Source organism: Hylobates moloch, unplaced genomic scaffold (genome assembly GCF_009828535.3).
Source record: "Hylobates moloch isolate HMO894 unplaced genomic scaffold, HMol_V3 SCAFFOLD_8, whole genome shotgun sequence".
In the NCBI taxonomy this organism is placed as follows: Eukaryota; Metazoa; Chordata; class Mammalia; order Primates; family Hylobatidae; genus Hylobates; species Hylobates moloch.
The window spans coordinates 83,917,785-83,938,888 of record NW_026652283.1 but is presented as its reverse complement, the minus strand read 5'-3'; the positions used below and the strand labels follow the sequence as shown (position 1 = coordinate 83,938,888).

Here is a 21,104-nt window from a genome sequence, read left to right as displayed (position 1 = left end):
CCTGTAAAGTTTATATTGTTTTCTTTACTAGAAGCAGTAGAACAAATCCAAATGAGGGCTCCTCATCCCTCCCCCCAACAATTTCTTTTTTTTTTTTTTTTTTTTTGAGACGGAGTCTTGCTCTGTCGCCCAGGCTGGAGTGCAGTGGCACGATCTCGGCTCACTGCAAGCTCCACCTCCTGGGTTCACGCCATTCTCCTGCCTCAGCCTCTCCGAGTAGCTGGGACTACAGGCGCCCGCCATCATGCCCGGCTAATTTTTTGTATTTTTAGTAGAGACGGGGTTTCAACATGTTAGCCAGGATGGTCTCGATCTCCTGACCTTGTGATCCGCCCGCCTCGGCCTCCCAAAGTGCTGGGATTACAGGCTTGAGCCACCGCGCCCGGCATAACAATTTCTTAAATGATTGAAATTTGATGAGTACAGTGAAAAAGAACAAAAGTCAAACACATTTGAATAAGCCCTGAATTATTATTTCCTCACGCCAGAGTCAAGTTGTCCTGAGGTGCCAATAGGGAATATCTCATAGAGAATGACATACAGTCGCAGGCAGAGAGAATTGAGTATTGGCCAGAGCTCTTTTAGGATGAGAGTGTTGATTCCTTGAGGGCAAAAGTGGACTCAATAACCCTCTAGAATGATAACTAGCCTAGTCCTGCACAGGAATATCAATCATAAATGACTTAAAAGTTGTTAGATTGTTTTCCTAATCATCGTAGAGGATTAGAACATACAGAAAAGTATAAAGAACATCATGTGGCTAATTTAACATTGTGGTATGGTTCCTTGCAGTCTTTTATTTTGGAATTATAAACATTTATATAATTTACTTTTACAGAGTTCAATATGCATATATTTTTGGTCTTGAACATTTTTATGTATCATTAACTATTTGAAAAAGTGACTTATAGCTGAGCAGTTTTTTGTTTTATGAATATATCATAATGTATTTAAGCTATCTCTTATTATACATTTAGATAGATTCTAATGTTTATCATAAATGCAGATTCTCAATCCTTGTGCAAATCTGAAGTCCAGAAAGCTCTGAAAACTGAAAGTTTTTTCATAATTTGACTGTAAAACCTGAACTGAACTGATATTTATCTCACTAAAAATGAGTATTCATATATTTTACTGTAAGAATAATAAAATTACCAAGTAATATCCCAGACCTAGTTAGATAAATGCACTATTTTCTTTTAATTTCCAAAAAATCTTAATTCTGAGGCACATTTAGCTGACAGCATTTCAGATAAGGGATTTTGAACCTCTATTGCAATGATGCAGATAAATATCACCACTTCTACTGCCATTGTCTGTTACTGAACACTTACCATGGGCCAGGTACAGAGTAGGTATGACCTTATTATCTCTTTGGATCCCTAGAGAACTCTAAAAGGCAAGTACTTTTATTGACGTCATTTTATTGCTGGTCACCCAAGTGGCAAGGCTGGGCTGATCCATTGGTCAAGTTATGACTGCCGTGCTCTTCCCCCAAACTTAAGGCAGAAATCTTAGTGCAGATGATACTGGACTTACAATGGGGTTATCCTAAATTGAATAAGCCTGTCCTAAATTGAAAATATTGTAGGCATGTAATACATCTAACCATCACAGCTTCACCTAGCCTACCTTAAATGTGCTCAGGACACTTACATTAACCTTCAGTTGGGCAAATCATCTGAAAACACAGTCTCTTGCAGAGTATCGGTTGTTTACCCTTATGACTGTGTGGCTAACTGGGAGCCATGGCTCAGTTCTGCTGCCCAGCGTCTTGAGAGTATCATACTGCTTTCTACTGAATGCATATCTCTTTCATATCATTGCACCACTGTAAAGTCGAAAAATTGTTAAGGCAAGGTGTCATAAGTTGGGAACCATCTATACACGTATTTTATTATTTCCTTAAAATGAATTCTCAAAAAATCAAGAACAATTTGGTATTTATTGCCAAATTACCCTCCATAAAGGCTATACAAATTTCCTTTCTCAAGTTATACAGTTATTTTCATTTGTATTTCCTTTATTATTAGTGATTGTAGGCTTTTTCATGTGTTTAATGAATGTTTGAATTTGAATGGGGTATGTATGTGAATGGTCTAATCAAGTGTTTTCCCATATAGGTAGGAAGTGTTTGTCCTTTTTTTAATGGCCTTTGTTACAAATAATTTTCCTCAGTCTGTCATTTGTCTTGCATTTTGTTTATAGTGGAATATTATTAGCATGCAGATATGTACTTAGACCTTCTTTGAGATAGGATAAATAACATATTTTCTTCTTGATTCTTTGTGATTTAAGTTTTACACTTAACTGGAATTATTTTAGTATATGAGATAAGACAAGGAATTACTACTTTTTCTTTTTTTTTTTTTTTTTTTTTTTTTTTTTTTTTTTTTTTTTTTTTTTTGAGACGGAGTCTGGCTCTGTCACCCAGGCTGGAGTGCAGTGGCGCGATCTCGGCTCACTGCAAGCTCCGCCTCCCGGGTTCACGCCATTCTCCTGCCTCAGCCTCTCCGAGTAGCTGGGACTACAGGCGCCCGCCATCACGCCCGGCTAATTTTTTGTATTTTTAGTAGAGACGGGGTTTCACCGTGGTCTCGATCTCCTGACCTCGTGATCCGCCCGCCTCGGCCTCCCAAAGTGCTGGGATTACAAGCGTGAGCCACCGCGCCCGGCCAGGAATTACTACTTTTTCTAAATCACCAGTTGATTAAAAAAAAATTTTCAAACAATCCCTTCTCTTTGTTGATTTAAAAGGCAAACTTTATAGTAGACCAAGTTATTTCATCCTATCATTATACACCAAGTTCTGTTTGTGTTCGTTTGATCCATTTATCCATTTATTATTTCATGACTAAACTATTTTTAATTACAATTGCTTTTAATACTTGACAACAGAAGTTTTCTCTCATTGCCTGATATCAGCAATGCCATCTCCACTTTCTGTTGTCTATTAAAAAAGACTTTTATCCTTTATTTGTTGACTTCTGTTGGTACATCATTTATAGATACAATTAATTGAAAAAATTAAAAGATGGGCAAATATATGGGGGAAACCTTTGGGGCAATTTGGAGTCTTTGTGTTTAATAGGAAAGTGAAAAGCTATTTGTATTTATTTTCATAACTCGTACTTATTTTTTTTTCTTTTATTTTATTATTATACTTTAAGTTTTAGGGTACATGTGCACAATGTGCAGGTTTGTTACATATGTATCCATGTGCCATGTTGGTGTGCTGCACCCATTAACTCGTCATTTAACATTAGGTATATCTCCTAATGCTATCCCTCCCCTCTCCCCCTACCCTACAACAGTCCCCAGAGTGTGATGTTCCCCTTCCTGTGTCCATGTGTTCTCATTGTTCAGTTCCCAGCTATGAGTGAGAACATGTGGTGTTTGGTTTTTTGTCCTTGCGATAGTTTACTGAGAATGATGATTTCCAGTTTCATCCATGTCCCTACAAAGGACATGAACTCATCATTTTTTATGGCTGCATAGTATTCCACGGTGTATATGTGCCACATTTTCTTAATCCAGTCTATCGTTGGACATTTGGGTTGGTTCCAAGTCTTTGCTATTGTGAATAGTGCTGCAGTAAACATATGTGTGCATGTGTCTTTATAGCAGCATGATTTATAGTCCTTTGGGTATATACCCAGTAATGGGATGGCTGGGTCAAATGGTATTTCTAGTTCTAGATCCCTGAGGAATCGCCACACTAACTTCCACAGTGGTTGAACTAGCTTACAGTCCCACTAACAGTGTAAAAGTGTTCCTGTTTCTCCACATCCTCTCCAGCACCTGTTGTTTCCTGACTTTTTAATGATTGCCATTCTTTGTTTTTTTGTTTGTTTGTTTGTTTGTTTGTTTGTTTGTTTTTGAGACGGAGTCTCGCTGTCGCCCAGGCTGGAGTGCAGTGGCACAATCTCGGCTCACTGCAAGCTCCGCCTCCCAGGTTCACGCCATTCTCCTGCCTCAGCCTCTCCGAGTAGCTGGGACTACAGGCGCCCGCCACCACGCCCGGCTAATTTTTTGTATTTTTAGTGGAGACGGGGTTTCACCGTGGTCTCGATCTCCTGACCTCGTGATCCGCCCGCCTCGGCCTCCCAAAGTGCTGGGATTACAAGCGTGAGCCACCGCGCCCGGCAATGATTGCTATTCTAACTGCTGTAAGATGGTATCTCATTGTGGTTTTGATTTGCATTTCTCTGATGGCTAGTGATGATGAGCATTTTTTCATGTGTTTTTTGGCTGCATAAATGTCTTCTTTTGAGAAGTGTCTGTTCATGTCCTTTGCCCACTTTTTGATGGGGTTATTTTTTTCTTGTAAATTTGTTTGAGTTCATTGTGGATTCTGGATATTAGCCCTTTGTCAGATGAGTAGGTTGCGAAAATTTTCTCCCATTCTGTAGGTTGCCTGTTCACTCTGATGGTAGTTTCTTTTGCTGTGCAGAAGCTCTTTAGTTCAATGGGGAAAGGATTCCCTATTTAATAAATGGTGCTGGGAAAACTGGCTAGCCATATTTAGAAAGCTGAAACTGGATCCCTTCCTTACACCTTATACAAAAATTAATTCAAGATGGATTAAAGACTTACATGTTAGACCTAAAACCGTAAAAACCCTAGAAGAAAACCTAGGCAATACCATTCAGGACATAGGCATGGGCAAGGACTTCATGTCTAAAACACCAAAAGCAATGGCAACAAAAGCCAAAACTCGTACTTATTTTCTAATTAAACTATTTAAAACGTAGTTTTGGAGTTCTTTTTTTTATGATGTCTTGCCTTTGGATTTTGTTTTCTTTTATCTATAGAGACTTGAAAAATATCAGTTCCATTATTCGATCTGCTAAAAGATAGCTTTAAGAGTGCTTTTTAAAAATAATTTGTATCAACATAAAAAATTGTGTATTTCTCTTGATCCTCATGTATGATAAGAAAAGTAGCAGGTAATTAACATTTCCCATTTTCTAAATCTATTTTCCAGGGGTTTTATGTTGTTGGTTTTTATGGGGGTTTTATTGTTTTTGTTTTTTATGGGGGTTTTATTGTTTTTGTTTTCGTTTTTGTTTTTTAGACAGAGTCTCACTCTGTCACCCAGGCTGTGGTGTGCAGTGTGCAATCTCAGCTCATTGTAACCTCTGCCTCCTGGGTTCAAGTGATTCTTGTGCCTCGGCCTTCCCAGTAGCTGGGATTACAGGCACTTACCACTACACCCGGCTTATTTTTGTATTGTTGAAGAGACGGGGTTCTGCCCATGTTGTCCAGGCTGGTCTCAAATTCCTGGCCTCAAGTGATCCACTGTGCCTGGCCGATTTACTGTTATATTGTAATTTTTCTAATCATGTACCATTTCTTAACCATTATATTTGATATTCACTTCCAGTTTTACAATCATATTCATAGCAGTTATTTAAATTTTAATGCTCTTTAATTCCACAGCTTATAAGAACACCTTTTAAAGCACAACTGTTCATTTAAAATTTTTTCATTTCTGAACATTTTTAAAACTTTGTTTTAACTCTTGGTTTGGTGTGATCTTCGCCCAGGTGTCACAGGTTACTTTCATAACTAAGAATGACTGCTGCTTTCACCTACAAAGAGCAACTTACTGGGATATAGAATCTTTCATTCATTATCTTTTTTCTTTCATATCTCTGTAGTAGACCTTGATCTATTGTCTTTTTTAAAAATACTTATAGGCTCGCAGGAAGTTGCCAGGATAGTACAGAGAGATCCTGTGTGCTCTTTACCCAGCTTTGCCCAATGATAACATTTTACATAACTGTAATATATCAAACCAGGAAGCTGCCTTTGGTACAATACTATTATTAATAAGTAGAGTGCAAGTCTTATTCAGATTTCACCAGTTTTTAGATGTAATCATTTGTGTCTATTTGTGTGTGTATAGTAGTATAGGTTCTCCTTAACTTACAGTGAGGTTACATCGCAATAAATGCATTGTAAGTTGAAAATATCATAGAGTTGAAAATACATTTAATACACGTAACCTAATGAACATAATACTTTAGCCTACCTTAAATAGGCTCAGAACACCTATATTAGCCTACAGTTGGGCAAAATCATCTAACACAAAGCCTATTTTGTAATAATAGTGAGTATTGAATGTTGAATATCTTATGTAATTTACTGGTGTTCTATTGAATGTGTATCACTTCCACACTATTGTAAAATCAAAATATAGGTCTAACCATTGTACATCAAGGACTATCAGCAGTAGTAGCAGTGTAGTAGCAGCAGCATCAGTGGTAGTAGTTCTATATGATTTAATTACATGTGTAGATTTATGTAACCACCACCACCTGTTGGTATTTTGATGGAGAAGTCTGAGGGCAGCCAGAATTGTCTCTGTACATATAGTAATCTTTCCATCTGTATTTTGATGCTTGTTTTTTTATTCTTTTTTTCTTTGCCCTTGCAGTTTTCCATTTTTCGTCAGAGTGTATCTCAGTGTCAATTCGTTTGCTTTAATTTTGCCTGATGCTCAGTGACCACTTTTGATTAACAGTTGTAGGTCTTTCATTGTGACAGTTTCATAGCAGCCCTTTATCAAGAACACTGTCCATATACTCATTTCATTGTCTTCCATTGTTATCACCATCTCTCTCATGATTTTGGTCTCCTTTTTCTTCTCTACCTTCTGGAAGAACTTTTCATGTTTGCTTTTTATACCACTGATTCTATTTCTATAGAATCAATGTGGTTTTGTATGGTTTCTAGTACAGATATTAGTTTTGTATTTTTAGATTTATTATTATTTTTCCTTATCTCATTCAGTTCCCATTTTTTTTTCCTGAATCCTTTTGGCCAGATGCTCTATTTTCCTTCTTGTTTTCCTATCTTATTTATCTTCATAGACCTTATATGTTCAGAAATTTTCCTAAATACTAGGAGATGCCCTTGAAGATTTATTTTTGTTTCCTGTAATAAATGTTTTTTTACAACTTTGGGATGCTGTGTTCTTGTCTGTTTTGGAATCTTTTCGTAGGCAACCGTAGGTTCTCCATCATTTCCTGATTGAGGGGGACTAGTGTATCAATTTGGAGCTTTATCAGCCAGAGGGAGTGGAGTAGAAGCTGCCCTGTAAGGCTGTTGTTCACTGAAACAAACTCAGAACATGACCTCACACTCGTCCCTGCAAGCCATGTGGGCTAAGAGAGATTTAGAGCATGGTTATCTGCAGAGCTGCAGAAGAGTTTGATTGTGAATGGAGGTGGTCAGCAGCACAGCCACATCAGAGCGACGCTCTATCAGAATTTTTACTGGGACAGGCTTTTGGTGACTTCAGGCCCTTCCAAGTTTTGTCCATCAGTGCCTCATAGCCTGTATAAAGTTGGGTGGACATTGAGGTGTTCATGGCGTTCCCCACCATCAGCACATATATCTTTGCTTCTATTTCTCTTTCTGTCCATCATGTAATTTTCATCTGTAAAGAATCTGGTATCGTTGAATAGACAATATATAGCAGTATGTAGTTTTTAAGATGAAGGCTCTTGTCTGTCTTGCTTGCTTGCTTTCGTGTAATCACAATTCCATCATCACACCTAAAACACTTAATGACAATGCCTTACATCACGGAATCTCAGTTTGCGAATTTCTTTGGTATTCTCATAAGCCTTTTTTTCTTTTCTTTTCTTTTCTTTTTTTTTTTTTTTTTTTAAATATTTGGGTTTGATTGGCTGCACTTCTCTTAGCCTTCTCTTCCCACTATCATGTTGTTACAGTAGTTTAGGAGCAGTGCTCTCTTTCCATCCAAAACATATAGACTCTGAATCATTTCTGCTTCAGTTTATTTTAAAAGACAGCACGATTTGTATGATTACAAAGTGAAAATTATTATTACTTCAAAGCCCTTACTACCTTGACACCTTATTTTCATAGAGAACTGGACCTCTGATAGGAGGCTTGAACTAATAACGAAGCCTCCAGAATAATAGAAAGACATTATTGTTTTTTATCTTAAAAGAATTTAAAGAACAGCTTTAAACAAAAACAAAGGCAAGTGAATGCATGAAAACTCGGTGGGGAAGGTTCCCTTTGCAAGAGCTAGCCATGGTTGCCTTGACAACGTGTCACAGGCACCCGAAGTGTTTGACCCGCCCAGTCCTCTTTCAAGTGCTCACAGAGGTGAGGCACTTTGTCTAGCAGATCTCCAGCTCTGGATTACTTGTTCTCCCTCAGTCAGAAATTAACCTTTTCCTGAAGGTTTTTCCTTTAGTTAGGAGGGGAAAGGCAGTACTTTTGTTTTAGCTGAAATGATTTGGCAGCTTACCTAATTTTAAGATGGTTAGTGTTGACATGTAAGGGGTAGTGTAGTCTGTCACCTTGAGGCCAGGGACCACATCTCATTAATAGACGGTACACTTGCAGTTGACCTCATGAGGAGCTGTGCCCACTCTGTGCTTGCCCATCAAAAACATATGAGGTGTGTTTTTCATCACTTTAGCCAGGACAGTGTACTCGCAGTCTTCAGCCTTAACTAAAGAGGGATGTCTCCTGGGGCTGCCCAGCAAATGTAGCTCTTCAAGGAAGTTATTTGTTTTGTCTGCAGTCCCAGCTGGTAGTCATGAGCCCAGTCAGGTCATCCCCATCAAGGATGTACACTCTGGCTAATGGAATAGAATTTCCCGATGTAATGCTTGTTGAGTGCTTTCAGGAGACAGGATCTTGGCTCATCTTGGAGACCTCAGTTTTGGTGATGGATCTGGCTATTAACACTTGGTGGGCATGGTCTGTTGCCCCTCTGAGCCTCAGCTTCTTGCCAAGGGAATGCTTCTTGTCATAAGATTAGGTTACTCTTTAAATGCCTTAGAAAATAAGGGTACAAAATCTCTCTCTTCCTGACTGAATCAGGCCTCCAGATCAGTCTTCTACATCAGCCAGGTACAACATTTGATAGAATGGGAGACTACAGTTATACGGATACGATGGGCATCAGGAGCAGTATTTAAAAGGTCTTAAAGATAAGGTTGTTATTCCATGAAAATAACAAGGATTATTTTTACATATACTTACAGCAGTGGTTCTCAAACTTTGGCAAGCATCAGAATCACCAAGAGGGCTTGTTAAAGCACAGATCTCTGGCCCCATCCTCAGTTTCTGAATGCCTAGGTCTGTGATTTTGTTTTTCTATTCAGAAAAAGGAATCTTAGGAATGATCATGCTTCCAAACCTTATTAGGTAGGAATCAAAGTACAGGCTCATCATCAATCCTTTCTGACATCAGGTAGAACATGAATGAATAATAAAAACAAATTTTGGAAAAACTAGGTAATGTTTTGCAAATACAAGACTTACTTTTAATAACTTCCTTTTACTGTGAAATACTAGACATATATAGACTAGAGCATAAAACATGTATGTATAACTTAATACATGATAGTAATGTATAGCTACTACCTAGATTGAGAAATAAAACATCTCCTGCACCCAGAGGCTCAACATGTGTCCTCCTCCAGTCATCTGGCCTCCTCATCTGTCTCTCCTCTCTATAGGTAACCACTGTTCTGACATTTATGGTCATTACTGCCTTGTTTTCTTTTTTCTTTTCTTTTTTTTGAGGCGGAGTTTTGCTCTTCTTGCTCAGGCTGGAGTACAATGGTGCGATCTTGGCTCACTGCAACCTCTGCCTCCCTTGTTCAAGCAATTCTCCTGCCTCAGCCTCCCAAGTAGCTGGGATTACAGGTGTGTACCGCCACACCCAGCTAATTTTGTATTTTTAGTACAGATGGGGTTTAACCACGTTGGCCAGGCTGGTCTTGAACTCCTGACCTCAAGTGATCCACCCGCCTCGGCCTCCCAAAGTGCTGGGATTACAGGTGTGAGCCACCACGCCTGGCCACTGCCTTGTTTTCAATGTAGTTTTACCACTACATATGTGTTTGGGTTTTTTGGTTCTTTTTCTAGGTGATTTTTAAATTATGGTAATGTCCACATAACAAAAATATACTATCTTAAACTTTCTTTTTTTTTTTATTTTTTTTTTATTTTTGAGATGGAGTCTTGCTCTATCACCCAGGCTGGAGTGCAGTGGCGTGATCTCGGCTCACTGCAAGCTCCGCCTCCTAGGTTCACGCCATTCTCCTGCCTCAGCCTCCCAAGTAGCTGGGACTACAGATGCCTGCCACCACACCCAGATAATTTTTTTGTATTTTTAGTAGAGACAGGGTTTCATCGTGTTAGCCAGGATGGTCTCAATCTCCTGACCTCGTGATCCACCCGCCTCGGCCTCCCAAAGTGCTGGGATTACAGGCGTGAGCCACCGCGCCCAACCTATCTTAACCATTTTTAAGTGCCAGTTCATTGCTATTAAGTACAGTCACGTTGTGGTGCAACCATTATCACTGTTCATCTCCAGATGAACTCCTTACCTACATATAGTTTTTAAAGTTATATCAATGGAATAACACAGTATGTGTTCTTTGGTGTCTACCTTTAACTCAACACTTTTTCCCCTTTATTTTTTATTATAACAATACAAATTTTCAAACACTTAGAGAGATTGAAAGAATAGTACAATAAACATTCATATACCTTTCACCTAGATTCAATAATTATTGCTGTATTCGCTTTATCTCTTTTCATTTGTACATAATATATATATATATATATATATATATATATATTTCCCCCTGAATTATTTGAGTATGTATTGCAGACATCATGGCCCTTGACCCCAAAGTACTTCAGCATTCCTATCTGAGTAAGTAGGAAGTTTTCTGACACAGCTACAATACCATTTTGAAAACTAAGAAAATTAACAGTAATTCCATAACGTTATTTATAATCCAGTTTATATAGGAATTTCCCACTTTCCCCAAGAATGTCTTTTATAGTTGTTTTTACTCTAGATAAGTCCCCTGCATTAGTTTTCTGCTGCTACCATAACAAATTATCATAAACTTAGCATCTTAATACAACATCAGCGCATTATCTGACAGTTTCTGTAGGTCAGAAGTTTGGGTGAGCTTGATAGGGTCCTCTGCTAGGGTCTTACAAGGCCAAAATCAAGGTGTTGGTAGAGCTGTGTTCCTTACTGGGTCCTCTGGGGAAAAATCCACTTCTGAGTTCATTTAGGTTGTTGGTCAAATTCACTTCCTTGGCAACTGTAGGACAGGTCCCTGTTTCCATACTGGTCATCAGCCAAGGATTGGTCTTTGCTTCTAGAGGCTGCTTGCATTTCTTCTCAAGCCTTCCACATGGCCCCCTCCAGCAATGCATTCCCTCTCATGCTTCAGATCTCTCCCAATCCAGCCAGGGAAGATTTCTACTTTTGCCTACCCATTTGATTACGTTGGGCCACCTGGATAATTTAGGATACCCTTCTTATTTTAATTACATCTGCAAAATTACTTTTGCCATTTAACTAACATATTCACAGGTTCAAGGGATTAGGGCATGGACATCTTTGAGGTGGTGATTCAGCCTACCACATCCTTCTACATTTTTTTTTTTTTTTTTTTTTTTGAGATAGGGTTTTGCTCTGTCGCCCAGGCTGGAGTGCAGTGTCACGATCTCAGCTAACTACAACTGCTGCTTCCTGGCCTTAAGTGATCCTCTCACCTTAGCCTTACAAGTAGCTGGGACTACAGGCACCTGCCACAACGCCCAGCTAATTTTTGTATTTTTTTGTGGAGATGGGGTTTTGTCATGTTTTCCAGGCTGGTCTTGAGCTAGTGAGGTCAAGTGATCCACCTGCCTCAGGCTCCCAAAGTGCTGGACTTACAGGCATGAGCCACCATGCCCAGCCTCTTTTTTTTTTTTTTTTTTTGAGACAGAGTCTTGCTCTGTCGCCCAGGCTGGAGTGTAGTGGCGCGATCTCGGCTCCCTGCAAGCTTGGCCTCCTGGGTTCACGCCATTCTCCTGCCTCAGTCTGCTGAGTAGTTGGGACTACAGGCTCCCGCCACCATGCCCCACTAAATTTTTTTGTATTTTCAGTAGAGACTGGGTTTCACCGTGTTAGCCAGGATGGTTTCCATCTCCTGACCTCGTGATCCGCCCGCATGTCTTCTGCCTCAGCCTCCGGTGGGATACGGCTGCCACCATGCCAGGCTAATTTTTTGTTTTTTAGTAGACGGGTTTCACGATCCCCTGACCTCGTGATCCGCCCACCTCGGCCTCCCAAAGTGCTGGGATTTTAGGCTTGAGCCACGGCGCCCGGCCCAATTTTTGGTTTTTAATGGTTGTTATGAACTGAGTATATCCCTCTAAAATTCATATGTTGAATCTCTAACCCCCAGTGTGGTGATACTAGGAAGTAGAGCCCTTGGGAGATAATTAGGTTTAGATGAGGACATGAGGATGGGATCCTCATGATGAAATTAGTACCGTTATACGAAGAAACCAGATAGCCCTCCCGCCGAGTCCCCATCTCTGCCTGCCACGTAAGGACACAGCAATACAATAGACTTCCGCAAGTCAGGAAGAGGGTCTTCACCAAGAACCCAATCGGCCAGCCCCTTGGTCTTGGTTTCCCAACCTTCAGAACTGTGAAAAATAAATGTTTGTTGTTTAAGCTACCCAGTCTGTACTATTTTGTTACAGCAACCCAAGCTGACTAAGATAAATCGTTTGTACCTCCACTTTTTGTTTTCTATATAATTTAAGAGACTAATACATTTTAAAAAATTATTAACCTAAAAGCTATTATTGCAACTTTGGTTTGAAACTCCACTTTTTGTTTTCTACATAATTTAAGAGAAGAATACATTATAAAAAACAACTATTACTTTATGTTTTTGGACACACAGTGTATAAAGATGTAATTTTCTGACATCAATAACTGAAAAGGTTAGGGATGGAGCTGTATAGAGGCAGTTCATGTATGTTACTGAAGTTGAGCTGGTATAAATTCAAATAGGAATGTTATAACTTTTGAGTGTTAAATATAATCGCCATGGTAACCACAAAGAAAATAGTTATAGAATATACACAGAAGGAAATGAGAAGGGAATCACAACATTTTACTACCAAAAAAATCAGTTAGATAGAAAAGACAGTAATGCAGGAAATGAGGAACAAAAAAGCTACAAGCCATATGAAAAACAAATAGCAAAACGACAGAAGTATCTCCCTATCAGTAATTACTTTAAAAATAAATGGCTCAAAATCTTCAGTCAAAAGACAGATATTGGAAAAATGTATTAAAAAAAGATCCATCTATATGCTGTCTCCAACAGACTCATTTTAGATCCAAAGACACAAATAAGCTGAAAGTGAAAGGCTGAAAAAAGATATTTCATGCAAATAGTAATCAAAAGAGAGCAAGGGTGGCTGTAGTGATCAGACAAAATAGACTTTAAATGAGAAAAGGTTACAAAAGACAAAGAAGAGCATTATAAATAAAAGGTTTAATACAATAAAGTGTAACTATTATAAATGTTTATGCACCTGATAATAGACCATCAAAATAACTGAATCAAAAATGGACAGAATTGAAGAGAGAAATAGACAGTTCCACAGTAATAGTTGGAGACTTTTGTACCCCACTCTCAATGGATAGAACAACCGGACAGAAAATAAGTAAGGAAATAGGGGACTTGAAAAATGCAGTAAACAAACTAGGTCTAACAGACACACAGAACACTCTACATAACAACAGAGTACACGTTTTTCTCAAGTGCACATGGGACATTCTCCAGGATAAACCATATATTAGGCCACAAATGAAGTCTAAATAGATTTTAAAAGATATATAAAGCATCTTCTCAGACCACAGCGGTGTAAAGTTAGAAATTAGTAACAGAAGGAAAACTGGAAAATTTGCAGATTTGTGTAATTAAACAACACACTCTTAAACAACAAATGGATTAAAAAATCACAAGGGAAATTAGAAAATACGTAGAGATGAATGAAAATGAAAACAACATACGGTCTTATGGAATACAGCAAAAAAGTGTGAAGTGGGAAATTTATAGCTATAAATGTTTACATTAAAAAACAAAGATGTCAAACAACTTTACCACTTACGGAACTACAAAGAGAAGAACAAAGTAAATGCAAAGCCAGCAGAAGAAGGAAATAAATATTAGAGTAAAGATAAGCAAAATAGACAATAGAGAATAGAGAAAATTAATGAAACTGAAAGTTGATTCTTTGAAAAAATCAACAAAATCGACTGATTTAGGATTGCTGTGTCTTCTTGGTGATTTACCCTTGTATAATTGTGTAATGTCTGTCACTAGTAATTTTCTTTGGTCTGAAGTCTGTTTTATGATATTTTACTGTGAAGCGTATATGAAATATGTTTTACTTTGAAGTGTACATTAAGTGTACCTTATGATATGTTAATATAGCCACTTCTTTTAACTTACTTCATCTTACATTAGTATAGCCACTTTTTTCTTTTGATTAATTTTTGCATAGTATGTCTTTTGTCATCTTTTTACTTTCAACCCACTTATTGTATTTGAAGTGGGTTTTTTGTAAATTGAAAACAGTTGGGTCACTTTTAAAATAAATTCTTCCGATCTCTTTTAATTGGCATGTGTAGACCATTTACATGTAATATAATTATTGATATATTAAGACTTAAGTCTAGCATTTATTTGCTTCTGGTATCTCCTATTTTTGTTTCTGTTTTCTTTTTCTGCATTTCTATGAGTAAATTGAACCTTTTTTAGAATTCCATTTTGAGTTATCTATAGTGTGTTTTAGTATCCCATTGTGTAGCTTTTTTATTAGTTGCTTAGGTGTTATGTTATAATGTAGCACAATCTACTGGTATGGTCATTTTACCAGTTTAAATAAAGTTCTGCCTTACTTCCCTTTGCGTGCCTTTACTTACTCTTTCCCATTTGTAACAGTTGTTTTAAATGTTTCCTCTATGTACTTTGGAATCCACATAGACAATGTTATAATTTTTGCTTCAATCATCAAATACAATTCAGAAAACTCAAGAGAAAGAAAGTCTATCGTATTTACCCCTATTTTTGCATCTCTCATTGCTCTTTTTTTATTAATGTTCTAAGATTCCTTTATTTTTTTTTTCTTCTGCATAGAGAACTTTCTTTAGCCATTCCTTTAGAGTAGACCTGCTTAATGACAAATTCCCTTTGTTTTTCTTTATCTAAGAATGCTTGATTTCCCCTTTGTTTCTGAAGGATATTTTCAAGAGATATAGAACTTTGGGTTAACAGTTCTTTTCTTTTAGTACTTGAAAAATGTGCCACTTCTTTCAGGCCTCTGTGGTTTCTGATAAATCTGCTGTCTTTGAATTTTCTTCCTGTACGTAATGCATTATTTCTCTCTGGCTGCTTTCAATATTTTTTTCTTTGTCTTTAATTTTCAGAAGTTTGATTATGATGTGTTTCGGAGTAGATTTCTTTGGGTTTATCTTGTTTGGTGTTCACTTAGCTTCTTGCGTCTGTATGTTTCTATTGTTGCCAAATTTGAGAGAATTTCAGCAATTTTTTTTTGAATGGTTTTTCAACTCTATTCTTTTTACCCTTGCCTCAGGAGACTGATGACATGCATGTCAGATATTTTGTTACAGTTCCACATGTCCCTAAGCTCTATTCATTTTTTTTCCAGTCTGTTTTGTCTCTGTTGTTCATTCAGATTAGGCACATTCAGTTGTTTGGTCTTCAAGTTCACTGATTGCTCTGTCCCTTCCATTCTGCTGGTGAGCCCATTTACTGAGCTTTTATTTGTGTTACTTTATTTGTTAGTTCTGAGATGTTCATTTGGTGGTTCTTTATAATTTTCTTTGCTGGGACTTTCTATTTTCTCATTTGATTCAGGTGTGTTCATAATTGCTTGTTGAAGCATTTTTATGCTGTCTGCATAAAATCCTTGTCAGATAGTTTTGACATTTGGGTCATCATGGTGTTGGTGTGTGTCGATAATCTTTTTGCATTCAGTTTGAAATCTTCCTGGTTTTAGATATGGCTAATGATTTTCTATTGAAACTGAGATATTTGGGGATTCTTTTAAGACTGTTACTTAAACCTTATATTTTAGCAGGCCTCCTCTGATATTGCTATGGCAGGTGAAAGGGGCCACTAGCTCTTCACTTCCAGGTGGATATGGAAGTCCAGGATCTCCACATGTTCATCACTTATACTGGAGGGGAGAGAGGGTCTCCTTGTTACTGCTGGGCAAGGATAGAAGTACAAGCTCCCCACTAGCCTTCCACCAGTATCACCCTGACTGTGAGTGGAAAAGCCACCTTATTACTGTTCCTGTGGGTACAGCTGCCCAAGTTATAATTGTTCTATTTTTCTGGAAGAAAAATAACATTAATTTTATCTGCAGCATCCTTCGAAAATGTTAGGATCAACAGGACAGAATCATCTGAAAGATGCTTTTGTGATGCCAGTTCTCTAGGTTTCCTGAATAATATAAGGGCTATTTGTTAGATACAGGCATGGATCCTCACAGGGACTCCGCTGACACCATGGAGAGCACTGAGCAGTGTGGAATTCCTGCCTCTCCATTCGACCTCCTCTGACACTGTTTTATCAAGGAGAGGGAGGTATACCTCATTCCTGCTAGTTGGGGGTAGAAGTCCAGACTTCTCCTGTGGGCTCCACTGATACCACCAAGAGGGGGATGGGTTGTTCACTAACGCCCAATAGGGCTAGAAGTCCCAGCTTTCCCCTCAGCTTCCTGTGACACCACCCTGGTAAGGAGGTTGCAGTGCCTTATTATTGCCCCTCAAGGGTATAAGTTTAGGCTCTTCGCTAAGCCTTTGCTGGTGGGACTGCAGTTTTTTCTGTGGTATTGGCTGAAGTAGAATGGTTATTGTCTAAAAGTTTTCTATCTTGGCTAGGTTAACCTTTCCTGGTACTTTATCTAGATAGAGCAGTTCAGTCTTTCTTTTCTTCTTTTTTTATTTTTTCCTTCTCTTCCCTCCCTCCCTCCCTTCCTTCCTTTTCTGTTTTCCTTTCTTTCTCTCCTCTCTCTTCTTTCTTCTTCTTTTCTCTGTACTCATTGGCATTTCTGGGTTACCGGCTTTGTTAGCTGCAATTCTGGGGCTTACCGGGCATTTAAAAAGTCAACAGGACTTACCATTGTCATTCATTAGGTACTCATGTCCCTAACCTGCCTTCTTTTCTTTACTGTTTGGAGTCTTATGTTTCATTCATATATATATTCCAGAGTTTTTAGTTGTATTTAGAGAGAATCAGGAAAAGTATATTTACTCCATCTTCCCAGAAGTAGAAGATCAGCATGTGTGGTTTCAAAAATCCCTCACCTCGGGTGAGATTCTGATCTGTGCTTCCCCATCCCTTCTCTTAAAAATCACTGGACTCTCAAAATGATTTTCTATGATTTTTCCAAGTTTAGAGTTTTATTTCTTGTCCGTGTCACATATGAAATATTTCAGGTCATGGCGCATTTCTACTACTCATTGTTTATAGAATTTGCAGGCAGCAAAACAGCTCATTTTGGGCGCTGCTGTCACTGTTTGCATCCGTGGAATTGATGATTGATATGGATCCATGCCTGTGTCTAACAAATAGCCCATATATTATTCAGGAAACCTAGAGAACTGGCATCACAAAAACATCTTCCAGATGATTCTGTCCTGTTGATCCTGAAATTTTAAAGGATGTTGTAGATAAAATTAATGTTCTTTCTTTAAAAAAACAACAACAACAACAACAAAAAACGGAACATTTGTAGTTTGGGCAGCTGAAATACTGGCATCTGCCCAACTAGACTAATAACAAATTGCAACTCAAACCAATTAATCTCATCTGTAGTTTAATGGAGGGTTTTCTCTTCCCAACTGTCTAGTTAGAAAGGCTGTTTGTATTGTTAGAATGCCTTGATGAAATTCCTGTGAGCTGGAAAAGAGCAATTTCCAAGAAATTAAGAGAATTGTTGCTTCTTGTCTGATTATGGATTATTTATAGAATCTTGTGTAGTTTGTAACAGGGAACAGTTTTCAGGTTACCATAAAAATGATAGTGCTCAAAAAATATTGGCCAAGAAAATAGAAAACAAAGGGGAGCTTACCGATCACGCTGTTTTTGGTTAAAAAAGACAGTGTGAGATGTCTTTAAAACTGCAAAGACCATCATTTCCTTGCCATCAATACTCACTCTCTCAGTTGGCTTCCAGAGCACTTAATTAGAACATGAACATGAACCTGTCAAATGACTTAAGAATTTAGCTTTTAGCCCTAGATTTGAAAAACAAGACCTTTACGAATAAAATGCATGCCCTGTAAAAAGTGTCTAGCATTTGTCATTTCCAATTTTCATTAAATGCTCATTTTCAGCCTAAAGTTAGTCCTAAGATAAAGGAACATATTGCATAAAAATGAGTTCTTAGACAAATGTTAGGCTCAAAATTAATTAATTACCCTGATATTAACACCTGTTCCCTCAATTCTGCAAAAAAGAGAACAGGAAAGATAAAGGAGGTTAGAGACAGAACCTTGGCAAGGATGGAATTTGACAGATGGTTGAAGAAAAAGGAATTAGGAGAAGAGGCTGAGAGGATGCAGTCAGTGAGGCTGAGGAAGCCTGGGCAGTGGGAATCATGAGGAATCACAGTTCAGGAGGGAGGAAGACGTGGCTATGTGGTCTAGGAGAGAGCTGCTGGCTGGGCCTATAGATGACAAGAAATCATTTGTAGTGGTACAAGTACTGGGTCACTTATGGATTCTAATTTTGCCTCCTAGTGGCTGTGTGACCTTAAACAAGTTACTTTGCATCTTAATTCTCTGATCAGTAAAATGGCGACTTACTCATTCAACATTTATTAAGCATCCTTTGTACCAGGGACTGTCCTAAGTACTTGGAATACATTGGTGGGGAGAAAAAGATAAAACCCTTTCTTTCATAGGGAGACCTTACCATTTACAGTTTCAGGAGGGGATGAAGACAGACAATAAACATAATAAATAAGAAAATAATATAGTGTATTAGGAGGCAATAAGTGGTATGGAAAGAAAAAAAGGTAGAGTAGGTTAAGGGGAGAGCAGGAGGGCCGGGGGTAAATTGCAATTTTAAATTCAGAGGTCAAACCCACATTTGTTAATAACTACTTCCTGGGATTGTGATGAGAAGGACATGAGAGGCCCCTAAACTGCCAATGCTGGACCAAGTACTTTGTCAGCCCCTGGTAAGCATTAGCTGTTACTGTTGTTATTACTGTTGTCATTCCTAAAAGAATATTCACCGTACAGTTCCTTTATCTAGGAGTACTCCAGTTCACTCATGTTGCTTGATTACCAGCACCTCCTTAGAGCATACATGTTTAAGCCAGTCCAGTCATAGCTGGGCTGCACTTCTCATGGTGCCATGTCACTGCTTGATGCCCCTCTGAATCCAGAGACCTGGTTACTGGTTTTGCTTCTGCCACCCAGGAACTGGGCAGCTTTGGGTGAGTTTCCTTATGTAGAAAGCAGTGCTCACTATCCCTGCCTCTCAGACCACTGCGGGAATGGTCTGAGAGGCAGGCATGGTGAGCACTGCTTTATACATGAGAACGTATAAAGATGAGAGGATGGGCTGGGTGCGGTGGCTCATGCCTGTAATCCCAGCACTTTGGGAGGCTGAGGCAGGCAGATCACCTGAGGTCAGGAGTTTGAGACCAGCCTGGCCAACATGGAGAAACCCCGTCTCTACTAAAAATACAAAAAAAAAAAAAAAAAAAATTTAGCCAGGCATGGTGGTGGGCTCCTGTAATCTCAGCTACTCTGGAGGCTGAGACAGCAGAATTGCTTGAACCTGGGAGGCAGAGGTTGCAGTGAGCTGAGATCGCGCCACTGCACTCCAGCCTGGGTGACAGAGTGAGACACTGTCTCAAAAAAACAAACCAAAACAAAGAAAAAACGATGAGACGATGGAGGAAAGAGCAATTTGGGAAGCCTAGACCTGGATCCCAACGTGTCCTATCATTTGTAAATTGCTGGGGGATTTGTTAGATACAAGAAGGGCTAATTCAGACTCAAAGTCAGGGCTGTACTGAGTGTCTGATCTTCACTCTCTGTCCCTCTCCTGCATAAGGACCATGTAGTAGCATCTAAGTGAGGAACTAGCCCTGTTCCCCACTTCCTCCTCCCTTGAAGCCCTGTTGGGGGTTGTGGGAGGGGAAGGCCATTCTCATTAGGTTTTCTGCAGCTTCCTTTTCAAGAATCATTTCTCTTTCAGCAAGAGAAATGAGCTGTCAGAAACTCTGGCTTTTTTTTTGTTGTTTGTTTTTGTTTTTGTTTTTGTTTTTGAGACAGAGTCTCACTCCATCATCACCCAGGCTGGGGTGCAGTGGCATGATCTCAGCTCACTGCAACGTCCACCTCCTGGATTCAAGCAGTTCCCTGCCTCAGCCCCCCGAGTAGCTGGGATTACAGGCACCCACTACCATGCCCGGCTAATTTTTGTATTTTTAGTGGAGACAGGGTTTCACCATGTTGGCCAGGCTGGTCTTGAACTCCTGACCTCATGATCCGCCCACCTTGGCCTCCCAAAGTGCTGGGATTACAGGTGTGAGCCAGCGCACCCATCCAACTCTGGCATTTTTAAACAGCTGGTCATTGAGCACAGGTAGCTGCGTAATGGAGTTTATACATCTGTTGCCACGAAGGTGGGTTTAAAGTTATTATTTCTGTTTTTTTTTTAATGTTTGTTTTGTGAAAACAGAGGATTGAATGTAAGGACTAAAGAGAATCTGTGTTGGGGTGGGGCTGAGGCATGCAGAGTGGATTTGAATCAAGAGCAGGCTTATGAGAGATCCCCCTTAGCATAGTGGTCGGAGTACCCTTATAGAAATTTCATACGAACCAAATCATGTTCTTAGCTCCTATTGAAGCCTGTTTCATTAAGTTCTGTAAAGACATAAAGGCAGGACAGGACCCTGTCTTTCACACTGTATTTGGGAGGAACTTCTTTGCAGTGGTTTTCAACCCTGGCCCCACATTAAATTTCTAGAGGTGGGGCCTAGGCATTAGTAACTTTTAAAGTTCAATTCCAAGGTGTAATCAAGTTTGAGAACCAGTGCTTTGTGTAGAGGACTTAGTGGAGAGTGGCCGTCAGTGTCTTGATTCTGGCAGATTTTCTCATGAGCCTGTCTCCCCTCTTCCAACACCACAGGTGTACAGAGCTGTGGACTGGAAGCTTGAACCATCATCA

General features: G+C 39.0%; 1 protein-coding gene across 2 annotated transcripts in view; it reads left to right on the top strand.

The window, feature by feature from the left end:
• Positions 1 to 21,104, top strand: part of LARS2 (leucyl-tRNA synthetase 2, mitochondrial) — a 171,736-nt gene that overhangs the window by 33,366 nt on the left and 117,266 nt on the right. The gene's annotated exons all lie outside the window — the stretch shown is intronic.